Source organism: Pygoscelis adeliae, unplaced genomic scaffold (assembly GCF_000699105.1).
Source record: "Pygoscelis adeliae isolate BGI_AS28 unplaced genomic scaffold, ASM69910v1 Scaffold294, whole genome shotgun sequence".
In the NCBI taxonomy this organism is placed as follows: Eukaryota; Metazoa; Chordata; class Aves; order Sphenisciformes; family Spheniscidae; genus Pygoscelis; species Pygoscelis adeliae.
This window is the reverse complement of record NW_008824722.1, coordinates 1326133-1338464: the sequence shown is the minus strand read 5'-3', so window position 1 is coordinate 1338464 and position 12332 is coordinate 1326133. Positions and strand designations below refer to the sequence as shown.

Sequence of the window (12332 nt, the reverse complement as noted above, 5' to 3'; positions counted from 1 at the left end):
GAACAAGACTCTAGGTTGTTAAAACGGACCACATTTCTATACTGAAGATAAGCTCAGTGTCTGACTGTAGTAAACATGCACAAGCCAAAGTCTGGCTCCCTTGGGAAGGGTTACATGATCCCAACAAGACCTCTTACAAAGAACTCAAAAAAAAAACCCAAAAAAAACCCAAACAAAAAAAACAAACCAAACAAAAAAACACCAAACAGAAAGAGCCACTGCACAGAAAAAAAAAATCTGCATCACATACTACAAAGAAAAAGTTGCAGAGAAGAAGCGAGTCTCTTCATTAACTTGTATTATTTGAATTCAGAAAGCCTTTTTCCAAAGGAGGAGAAAGGGGTAGGAGGTTGCAGATTTTCTATGTTCAGTTAACTAGGAGCAGCAAACTCCCTCCCTTTGTCCCTCCCCTACAACTACTAGCTTCACACATCTGCATTGTTACCTTCACTTTTTCTCTTCTCAGGCAGCAGAAAAGACAATTTTCATCAAAAGACCAATCAGAAACACCTTCAGGCTCACAGTCTGTAAATCAGAGGAATAGCAAATTACTTCATATTCATAAACCGCGACACAACTGGAGCCAAAAGAGAAATGCCGAATTAAATACCTGTTTCACAACATTCTTGCCTGCATTCTGAGGATGCAGGCTTCATTTCGGCCATTTTTCTAAATCCCCAGATTACCAAACTGTATACATTTTATCTATGCACAACAAATCTGTTTTTCCGAGCACTGCCAAATACACTCCCAGCTACATAAAGATGAACGCACACTCATTAGTAATTTTAGCCAATATGAAACTAACTGTGAGCACTGCCTGGGGGAGGGGGAAAAAAAGCACAAATCACCACGGTAACACACATTTTCTAGAGGCAGAGCTGGGGCTGCTTCTGTCATTAGAAATGCAGAACAAGATACAAAAATAGAGATTGAATACCTTTAAACAAACTGAGATCTTTTAATAATCCAGGTCCAAACAGGCCTTCTAGAATACTTTCAAACCCTAAAAGCAAATAAAAGAATTGTTAGCTTTCTAGATTAAATACGTCACTACAAGAATATTCACAATAGCAGTTCTATATTTATCTGTTCCAAGAACAGAGCTCAACGTGTTTTCTCTAAGTATTACAAGATGCATAGGTCAATTGTGATGACTGAACTACTGACAAATCATAGCACAACCTAGAGTCCACCGACTCCTGCACTTTTGTAAATAGCTAGGTTAAAAACAAAGAACATTACGACATTGAAATAAACCATTTTAGAAAGAAAATACGAAGTTGTAGGTTCTACAACGTGACCAGGTAATTTCTGTACAAAAAAAAAAATTCGCTTGCTTAGGCCTCTGAACGGAAATAAGGGACGTTTTCCCAATTAAAAAAATACATTCTTCCATCTGAGTGGCATTCAGTTACTTTTCTGAATTTCAGCAAACATTAGAATCAGTGTTTCCTGAAGAGTTACAGGTTTGAAGAGAAAATTCGAAGGAAAGGGATTCAGCAGTGCCATGCCACTAAGGAATCAAATTCCAATCACAGATCCGTCTCTAAGATACACAGTCCGATTTACTTCAATGCCATGATTTATGCCTCACTTAAAATAAATCTAACCAGTTTTAGTTTGTTCCAAAAGAGGAAAAACCTTTACCGAAATTACCGCCATTATTTGGAAGTGTTAAATCAATATTACACTAAATCCCTGCTGGCAGTAAAATCTACAGAGCTATTAACTACCCAGTACTATGAGAAGACAGGTTAGCAGAGTGAATATGAGAAGTACAAAAACTACTTTAAGGGGGACAGACAAATTCCACCCGGTTATAAAAATGTATTCCCAATATGACCATAAAACTCAGGACTAGAACGTACTGTATTCCCCCCCATTAATACTTTTGCGTTGTAGGTTTAATAACAGTTTGCATATAGCTAGGAGCAGTTTCTCCTACTTGCCTGAATATTTGAGAGGCAGAACAAGAAATGAAAAACGAAAGTTTAAGACACAAAAATAGAGTTTTAAATTTAGAGAAACTTGCATGGGTGAACCAAGGACAGATAAACTACCTGAAATAGCCATTTTAAGAAACCAATCAAAATCTAAACGATCTCATGCTATCAAGGAAATCAGTTATTACATTGCAAAAGAGCCATAATTCTAAAGTAACTTTGACTTTATATAGATCTAATATCAAAGTTATCTTTCGGACAGCAGTCTTCAGAAAGGAAAGGACAAGTCGTGTTACACCCCTCTGGGTGTCAGCAAGAGTGCCAGTGCGCTAACATCTTCAGACATCAGGTGGAGGACCCTACAGAGTTTGCAGCCTGCAACATGACTTAGATGGCCAAAGCATTGCCAGGGCACACCACCATCCTTGATCTAGCGCCTAAAGGGGCTGACACTAAACGTCTAATCTCAGAAAGGACCGAGTGGAGAACAACAACAACAAAAAAAACCCCACCAAAAAAGGTGAAAGAGTGACGGTGAAGTAACAGTCGAGAATAAAGAGAAATAGGGGTGAGATCAGAAAACAAGGTGGAAGAGGAAAAAGGTCCCATTGAACAGCACCTTGTCAGGCAGAGAAGTAGCACTGCCTCCAAAAAAAGCCAATTCAGGCTTCAGGAAGTGGCAGGAACAGTGGGAAAGGGCCGACCAACCTGACCTAGAAGAAAAATAGGAGAATCAGGGTATTGACCCATAGGTTTGTAACATTGACTCTTTTATGGGTAGTGACCCCTCACAATTTGCATCTGAAATGAAACCTTAAGGAAAACAGCTAACCAACCTCATTCTTTAGCTTTTTGTTAAAAAAAAAAAGTATTTATATATATATAAATAATAATCAAAAGAGCTCAGAAATTTTACTCAAACTCACCACTCTTAAAATAGTAACTGCCAATGACTCATGCCCCACAGTTTGCCATGCCTGCAATTGCACACTGAAGTCCCTGCCAAGTTTTACAGCTTGGATATTGTACAATCATAGTTTGCTAGCCCACTGTTCTCAGTGATGCTAATGCCACTCGGTTTTTATTAATATTAAATATTGGATTTAGCAGTTGCATAGCAACAGCAGAACATCTTATGTGCAATGCTTGACATTAAAAAAAGGCAAATAAGGGAAGTATGAATGTATTCAAAAACTATACTAAAGACTGGCAAAACTGCCGTGAAGCTAAGACCTATTCCCCCCCAAATGCAAAGTGCAATGCAGTAAAGACAGTATAAGCCCTGCAATGTAGTATTCAGTCATTCAGGACTCCAAAAGAGCAACTGTGTACAGTTAATCATGCATAATACATTGAAAACAAAATCTTGGAAAAAGGAGCTGCCTACTTTTTATAGTATTTTTTCTCTCCATTGTCACTGCTCTTAGAAGCTTGAAAAGAACATTTCTTTTCCCACCGATTGTCCTTTTCCATTTGGCAGATGATATTTTCCTGCATTTCAAATGGAACAGAAATTAACATGGCTGCCTCTGCTAAATTCTGATTTCTATATTTTCATCATTTATTTTTCAGTGTCTGACAGTTCACAGCAGCTGAAGAGCAGGGCCAGTGGAAAAGTTGCAGGAATAACAGAAGAGAGAAAAAGGGATGAAGATCCAATATTTTAAAGCTTTCTCTTAGATACGTTCCTCACAATTAAAGCAGCCATACATTTAACCCTTATAATGTTACTGGTGACCTATACAAGGAAAAACATCTTTTGGGTGTTAGTGTAAGAATTTACAAAAAAAGGTTCTAATTTTTTTAAAAATACAACATTTACAAAGTATGAAACATCTTCTCTACCTCAGAAGGCTCTCTAGCAAGTGAAGAATTGGGGCTATAAGAGGAAGGGGGGGGGGGGGGGGGGGGGGATATCCCAGAAAGAACAAAGAAAACCCTTAGTACTGAAGCAAGGGTGGAAAAACTTTTTAAATGCAGAGGTTGTTACACACTTACTACTATTTCACAATTGTTAGCTCTAAAAGTAAAGCAATATTTAAGAAACATTAGTCTCTAAAATGTCCTCTGACAAAAATCAGAATATGGATGTGCCATTTTTATGCTAAGATTAACAAGCACAGAAATTAAAACAAAAAAAAAAAAAAAAAGAGTTAACTATGCAGTTTTCAGCATGGTCAAATTTCACTAGTTTGTGTCTGCACCTAAATAGTTTTATTTTCATCTTTTCTGGCATTTTCATCCTCCCTTCTGTAACCAAATATTTTAAGTCATAAATTTAAACTGCAATTATAGTTTGCTGGTTAACAGTTTAAGACAACAGTTTAATTTCAAGCTTTAAAAAAAAAAATCCAGTTAGATCCTCATTCCATCTTTTGCCTTAAAACTGAGAGCACTTGTAATGATTAAGTAGCTACCAGGCTCCTTGAGATAACACTATTAGAGAAGTTGATAGTCCAAGAAAGGACTTTACTGGCTGATCTCTAGCAACATGGATTAGCCAAAGACACATTCTCCTCTTTAAAAAACAGGAATGCAAGATCTTCAGAAGGAGATAGGGATGCATTTCTGGACTGCCATTGACACAGAGCCTAGCATTTCAAACAATGCTTTTTTCCCCTGCGACAGCACAGCTCAAACATACCCTTTAATATTCACTACATAATTCAGCCCTGCACACACATCTAGTCAAAGCAGTAAAGCTGGTACCACTAACTAGAAGTCAAATAATTTTGAGGGTACTAAAGAAAAGAAAGGCTACAATCCATCTTTACTATTACATAAATTGTTAAAAAAACTCAAAAAAAAAAAAATCAACATAGCAAGGGCCCTGAACAAGTGAAATAAAAAACAACATACATAGGGCTGAAGAGTTGATAACTAATCTGTGAATATCAATTTAATCTGTGAATATCAATTTGTAAGCTAGATCTCAATAGACTAAATAAGTACTAGCCAGGGCAGTAGTGAAGTATAGTAGATATTTTCTATTGCAATTGGTCTCCAATAAGACAACTGATTCATCAGCATTTATTTATAATGAACAATCGGCCTAATACATAGCAATTTGCACTTTAAAAAGCCGGAAATTGAGTCAAATCAATTAAAACAACAGTTGTCTACATCTTTTGTTTAAATTTCTTAACTATTAAGAACTTTTTACTAGAAACCCTCAAAACAGTATCATGGGGAAAAAAGTCTGACCTCTTAATTTAATAAATAAATAAATAAATAAAACAAAACCCTAGCAAAATCCCAAAAACCCCCAAAACCACAATGCAACTAAGAGTGAAAGCACAAAGAGGAGACAAGAGGTTGGAAGAGGGGCAGGGGGATTCAGAGCAGAGAACATAAATCAAAATTCAGAAATGTTACAAAGGTCAGAGCAAAGAGACGCAGAGAGCTTTAAAGTAAGCAAAGATAAAACCAAAGAGGCAGCACATATGCATATTACCAAAAAAAAATTCTGTAAGAATATGGTAGTGTATTAACAAACATTCAATAGAATGGCATACGATCATTCAACAAAATCTATCAAGGTGATGTTATTTAACATTTGTAAGTTAGTCTTAAAATGTGGAGCTGATTTTTTTTTTTTTTTAGTTACTCAAAGAATGTTTGCAGCAGTGTTTAATTCCAGAAAGTCTTGGAATATTAAGAAAGTTCCAATAGGCTGGAAAAAAAAAAAAATCCCTTTGAAATGTCAAAACATTAAACAGATAAGTACTGGGGTCTCAACTTGGTAAAGGTTTTCAAAAACAAGGAACAGCTCAGAGGACTACTGAGGAATTAACAGCAAAAACATTGTCAATCAACATGGGCTTACAAAAAGTATCTTATTTAATTTGACTTTCATGAAACTAAAAATTTGATTAACAACAGTAACAGGTTTGATATAATATTTTTAGATCGACATAACATTTTTGGGCTGGCACAACACATTTTGACTAAAACCACAGCCAGGAAAAAAAAAAAACCAACCAACTAAACTAACAAAAATCAGCCAGATATATATAAAACATTAAAAATCGATTAAGTGACAGCTCTTGAAATGTTGGTGTCAATGGGAAACCACTGCTAGTGAGGTCCATCAGGTATTGGTTCTTGGCCCTATGCCATTTAACATTTTAGCAGGTAACTTGGAAGAAAGCAGTCACTAAATTTGCAGGAGATACAAAGACAGGAAGAACAGTAAATAACAAAAGGCCCAGGTCACAGAGGCTGCTTACCAAAGCAACTGCAATTAAACACTACTTTGAGAGGGGGGCAGAGGGGAATGGAGAAAGCCACAAAACACACATCTAGGAACAGGAAAAACAGCTTCTCAAAGACATACCCAGATCCAGCAGCTGAAATCGGAAGCTGATCAAACTCAGCCAGACATAAGACACTCCTAATTTTACAAGGGTCCAATTGAAAACACAAGACATGCACTCCAGGACCAGACCGATGCTTTCCCTAGCCTAGGATTCTGGAGGTGTTATTTAGGGAAGCGTGGGCTGGCCGCTACGATCCATTCCCCTTGTACTCTCCCCCAGCACTTACATTCATCATGTTAGGAGTCTCATTAACTAGTAGGAAGCAACAGCCACCACCATCACATCAGGTTTTTATTGGATTTCTCATGCCTAGATTTTCTGGTCAAGATTGGATATATTTATCCACAGCTATGGGATTTGAAGCAGGAATTAATTCAGAAAAATCCTACAGTCTATGTGTAACACGGGAATTCTGTCTCTTTCAGGACAAAAATCTATTAAACTTGAATGTTTCAGTCACAGGCATCTTAATAGAAAAGCAAGACCAAGCAACAGGGGAGGGGAAAAAAAGTCACAGGACAGTTATTAATATACACCAAGTCTCAGGACATGCATATAATTATAAGTTGTGAATATTCTTTTATTCATGCAACAAAATAAGAGAACCTCCCACCCACCTATGATGAGAGATCTCGTTATCTGAATGGAGTCCAATTAAGTACTCCAACTACAAGCAAAAACAACTTTGTCTCAGCTTCCTGGGGAAGAAAGAAAGAAAAAGCCGTGCATCTTCAGTAATTTTTCACAGTTCATGCTTCTACATTTTTGTTAATGAAACTGCACTGCTCAGGGACTTACTGCAGACGTCCCTGCTCCAGAGACAACAGATGCTTTAGTAAATACAAGGATTTTCCGGGGACCTTAAATATCAATAACCTGGTTCTGAAAGAGCAATACAGACACATGCATACAGAATAAAAGAACGAAGGATGTTTAGATAGGTACCGTTTGAAAGAACAGATATAACCAAGTTCTATATAGCAATACATAGTTCTTCTATAGCTTTTTCCACTAGAACACCTTGTGTTCCCAAGACAAAATACGTGGTATCACTTGCCGAGGTCCCTAAACAGGCCCTTGGAGCTCAAGAGAAAAAGAATCCTTCGGCCTTAGACTAATGCTTTATTCACCGTAGAACAGCACCTCCAGTAGAGAGGTTTCATTTGAAGCAATCAAGAAGCCAACAAGGTACATGTTTTGTCAAACAGCCATTTCACTATTACAGTAACTTACCACAGCAATAAGCTGAGAAATCAAAAAAGGGACAAAAAACCCCTACTACGGCAACAGACAAGTACTGTTGATAGAAGTGCTTCTGACCATCCATCCTGCAAGACTTCATTAAAATTCCACTCCTGGTCTGTAATTTTAACAAAGAAGATGAGGCTGCAGCAGGCCATCCTCACTCTTCTCTCCAAACATCCCTCTCAACCAAGCAATTCCTTTTCCTCTGAAAATCAAGTCTAAGCACATTTTCTCTGATGGAATATCAAACTCTCAACAAGGCATTTAAAAGTTAATGAGCTAAGTATGACAGAAGAACAGCTACATATCTGAACTACAGCGCTGCAATGCAATTGCCTTCACAACTGAAAAGAGCCCTGCCAAATCCCCTAAAAGAGGGTAGATCTCTCCCCTCTACAGGGGAGAACGGAGAGGCAAAGAAAGCAAGTTATCAGGCTGTTTTGAAGTGCGAGAAACGGAAGCAGGTCTCCCCATCCTACGTTAGCAATCTTAACTGGCAGATTATCTCACTGATTATAACTGAAAAGTCACCCCCCAAAAAAACAGAAGTGACAACTTACAAAGCTTGTTGCCAGAGTACAGAGTATAGCAAGGCAAAAGGCATAATATGGACCATCTCCTGCCCCCCTCCCACAAGGACTATTTTTGTGTGTGTGATCTGATATCAAGAAGAGAATTACACGGAGGCACGCAACCTTCTTATCTCTAATCAAAAGTCTCAGCAGCAGAATTAGAGAAAAGCCAAGGACTTTCTGCAATGGCTGTCTCAACATCACCTCAAGATACAGCAATTGCTCTGGCAGACTGAGCCATAATCTTCATGTGGATTTGCGGGGGTGGGAAGATCCTCCGATCTGTAGATACCGCATCACTAATCCGGCTAGTTGTTCAAGTCAGGGGTTGTGGGCTTTTGTTTTACATTTTAACTCAAGATCAGGAGGTTTATTATACGATTCACAGCCCATCACCACCAATGCAGGACCTGACTGGAATCTTCTCATGTAAATACTTGCATTTTATTACTTTAGAAAATAAACCAGAAAAAACAGACACCACAAAATGGCAAAGAATGACAGCAAAAGAGTTTCAGTAACTACCAACTTTCTATGTATCCTTAAAAAGGTAGTTTTCACTTAGATCTTATTCTACCATTAAATTAAAAGACAAAACCAACAAACAAACAAAAAACCCAACGGAACCCAAACAAACAAACAAACAAACAAACAAACTTCAACACTGAAAATTGAAGTGGGAGTTGTTTTTCAACATCTCAATTCAAAGACAGTGCTCTTATTTGTTCAACCTCCAGGTCTGGAGTTCCAGCAGTCAACCAGGTACAGCTTTCACCAAGAAGAAACTATACCAACTAGCTAGAAAGTTCATAAACAGATTAAAAGAGCCAAATAGCCCAAGAATGAGAGTGCTCAATAGCACAAAACATCATGGACCAAAAGTTTTTTATAGAGACCCAAACATTGTTCAAACTCGAGGCAGTTTTTTCCATATTCAACAGTGTTGCATTATTTATTGCAGCAAAATAAAAACCTTGAAACTTTTTTTACTGTTGGAGACAACCTGTTAATGCTTCACTGCCAAGCAAATTAAGATGACATTCATTAACTACCAGTGTTTATCCCCATACCCCATGCTCCCCCAGCACAAGCATAAGAATAGCCTTGCAGTAGACAGAATTGATCTGCCTGGAAAACGCCTCCCACAGAAGAGAGAGGATTTCCAGCAAGGTCAATTCACTGCTCCACTTTATTTCACGGCCATAGTAATGCTCATACCACAGACCAGTCAGAGTCAGGTGTGCTGTCAAGAACAACTTTCTACAAGCAGGTATAGCAGAGGCCCAAGTCAGTTTAAACCATGGACAAACCCTCTCTCTCCCCCAAAAGTTGTATATGTGAAAGCAGAGGATACCAGTGATTTCCACCCCAGCCTCAGGAGATGTGTATCGGCACGGTACAGAAGCGTGTTAGAGGTGTGGGTTAAACTGGCTATTAGCTCTATTTCATACTCTACAGCAGTTCTATTTGAAGAGGGTTGCCTTCCCCTAGCAACTCAGTCCTGCCCTACATCATTCTCTGTCTGCAACACACAGCCACCTACTGAACCCAGACTAGCTGAAACAATTCAGCTAAAAAACAGCCCAGAAAGGGTAGGCACAAGCTGCTGAATCCATTTAAACAAGGACTGCCAGCAGAAAAAGCATCTACCAAGCCACAGCTTTGATCTAGCACACCCTGGAGTGTGACTCGGTTTCACCTCCTTTATCACAGGAGGCCAGTTATATCATCAGTCATTACTGAATTAACTCAATACGTTATTCTCTTCTTTTTGGATCTCAAGTTATAAATCCCCCTTTCACCATCTCTACAGAGATTTTCAAACGTATACAGGAGTCTGCAAAGAAGAATGAAAATGTGATTCTACTTAGGAAACTAAATATAGTTATATCACCCATCATTGAAAATCTGATGATCTTCAGCAAATAGCATAGACCTGTGAAAGTTTGACCGTTTCTTAGTTGAGAGGTAAACATACTGAGCTTACCTGTAAGGTAAAAACTGTCAAGAGCCTTTTTACTCTGTTATTTGTGATTGTAAAAGTCTGTCTGACGTTAAATAAACCTCTATCATAAGCCATTACATAATTGCCCCAATGAAGACTTTTACTCCAGCTAGGTAACAGGATCCTGAAAAGTCTTATGATATGCAACGACACACCACTTTATTAAGTCAAGTGATTATTTCACTAAAACACCGGTGAGTATATCTAAATTCTGACTGAGAAGCTAACAGAAGAAAAGAAGAATCTAGATCATGGAAAGAAAGTTGAATCATGACTACAGCGAATATGAAGCACACTTGATGTTTTGAGAAGGCTTCCCAGAAACTCTGGAAAAGTATCCGTAGCCTTTTCAGATGGACTGTCGAGTTCTGTCTCAACAGAAAGGATGACCTAGGTGAAGTCAGTGGGTGATACAGGCAGCTACACAAAAATGAAAGGGTAACTGAAAGCCAGGCAGGGGGCAAAAGTTACCCACCTTAAATAAAAATGCCCAGAACAAAGATCAGCACACAGAGAGAAGTATCTTAACACTGAAAGACATGAGCATAGAATTCATACTAGCTACAGGGCAGATCATGGTGACTAATTGTCATCACTGAAGTCACCTTTAAAAGTATACCTCAAGTGAGGCATTCATGAGTCTACAACACAAGGTGCAAAGGGAGCACAGCTAAGCCTAACAAACCCCTCCAGCTTTATGGTCGTCTGCACGACAACAGTATCAAGAGCACAATGGTACAAAAAAAAATGGCACATGATAACTCCTGCATACAGCACAGAAGATATAGCTCTATTACTATTGTTACTCTCGTGCCAACAGAACTAAATACTAGCAGAAATATTCTTACCTATCCTTCATTCACACCTCGGGTTATGCCTATGCACTAAAGAAGCTGCAAGCCCTGATACTCCTCTGGAAACAGAGAAGCATAACCACAGATGCTGACAACTTTGTAACAAGAGATTATAACAGCAAAACAATTTGGTGCTGAAATAGCTTGTGGGAACTGAAATTGCCAGATGTGATGGAGCATTACTCAGTATAGACTAGGAGCAGTGAACCTCCTTTAAAAAAACTACACACAGATGCAAGAAACTTGCAGTAAACAGCTATAAGATAGCCCGACCTTTGGGGTTTAGTGGAAGTTTTCCCAAACAGCAAGTGACTGATAAATCTCTCTCTCACTTCTGATGTCATGCAATGTTTGCCATCATTTCATGTAGCAATTCTTTGAACCTTACTAACTTCAGATACACATCATCAATTCCATAAGCTATGCCTGCAGATGTGCTTCACAGGAGAAACATCCAGTTTCTTTAGGGTATTTTGTGTCCAAAAGTTCAAAGTTATGCCCAAGTATCTTTTCTGGGCAGCTACAGTGTATTTGGTGTCTACAGGTATATTTAACAGTTTATATTACTGGGTATATAACTCAGTTAAGTGCAATTTCAGCTCCTATCATCATCTTTAAGTCTTCCTCAAGCCAAGCAGTTCTGTCCAGCTTTTTGACACTGCCCAGTCTTCTCCACCTAATTTACTCCAGACCTTCCAGAATTCCTGAAGCACAGCATGTTATCAGCCTTTCATAATTAAGGAAGTCAAACATTTAATCCACTGTACTTTGGTTGAGGCCACCCTACTCCCTCACAGCTTTTGTTTTCAGTCTAGTTGAAGTTCTTTGCTTGAAAGCAGCACGTGTGATCTGAACTTGAGAGAAGACAGCAGTCCCACACTTTCTGCACACTAAGTTTCTCAATGTGATTGAATTACAGCAGAATCTCAGAATATGCTCACAATTAATCAAATTATGGGTTTCTAGTCAAGAACATTGAACTGTTACAGAGACAAACATCTGGAGATCAGCCTTCTAGAACAGCCAGCCTTGCTCCAATTTTACAGTTGGTATTTCAACAGAAAGGTCTTAGCAGACCTGTTACTGCCTCAGGTCTGTTCAAAGAATGAAGTCCCTGTTTAGGATGCTCAGCAGATCTGAAAACAAGTCTTCAGTGCTAAGTGAAGAAACACTGGGAGAACATTCAGCCTTCTAAGAAACTGCCTACCACATGTCCTTTGTTCAAAATCTGAGTTAAATTTGCCAGGTAATCTACACACAAAGCTTCCCAAGCTTGGCATTCCACGCTATGTTGTACTGCTAAATTCACTGGAGACTGAAATATCTGTAACAACCTCTATATGAAAAAACAACAGAAACACTTCACGGTTTTGAGTGCTGCCTTGCTAGAA

The 12332-nt window shown here is 38.5% G+C and overlaps 1 protein-coding gene across 1 annotated transcript in view; it reads right to left on the bottom strand.

Moving 5' to 3' along the window:
- Nucleotides 1-1005, bottom strand: part of LCOR (ligand dependent nuclear receptor corepressor) — a 23189-nt gene extending 22184 nt beyond the window's left edge. The window contains exons 1-2 of the mRNA XM_009323247.1: nt 941-1005; nt 446-525 (exon numbers count right to left, since the gene is read on the bottom strand). The gene's annotated coding sequence lies outside the window, so the exon portion shown is untranslated. The remainder of the gene's footprint in view (nt 1-445; nt 526-940) is intronic.
- Nucleotides 1006-12332: the final 11327 nt, after the last annotated feature.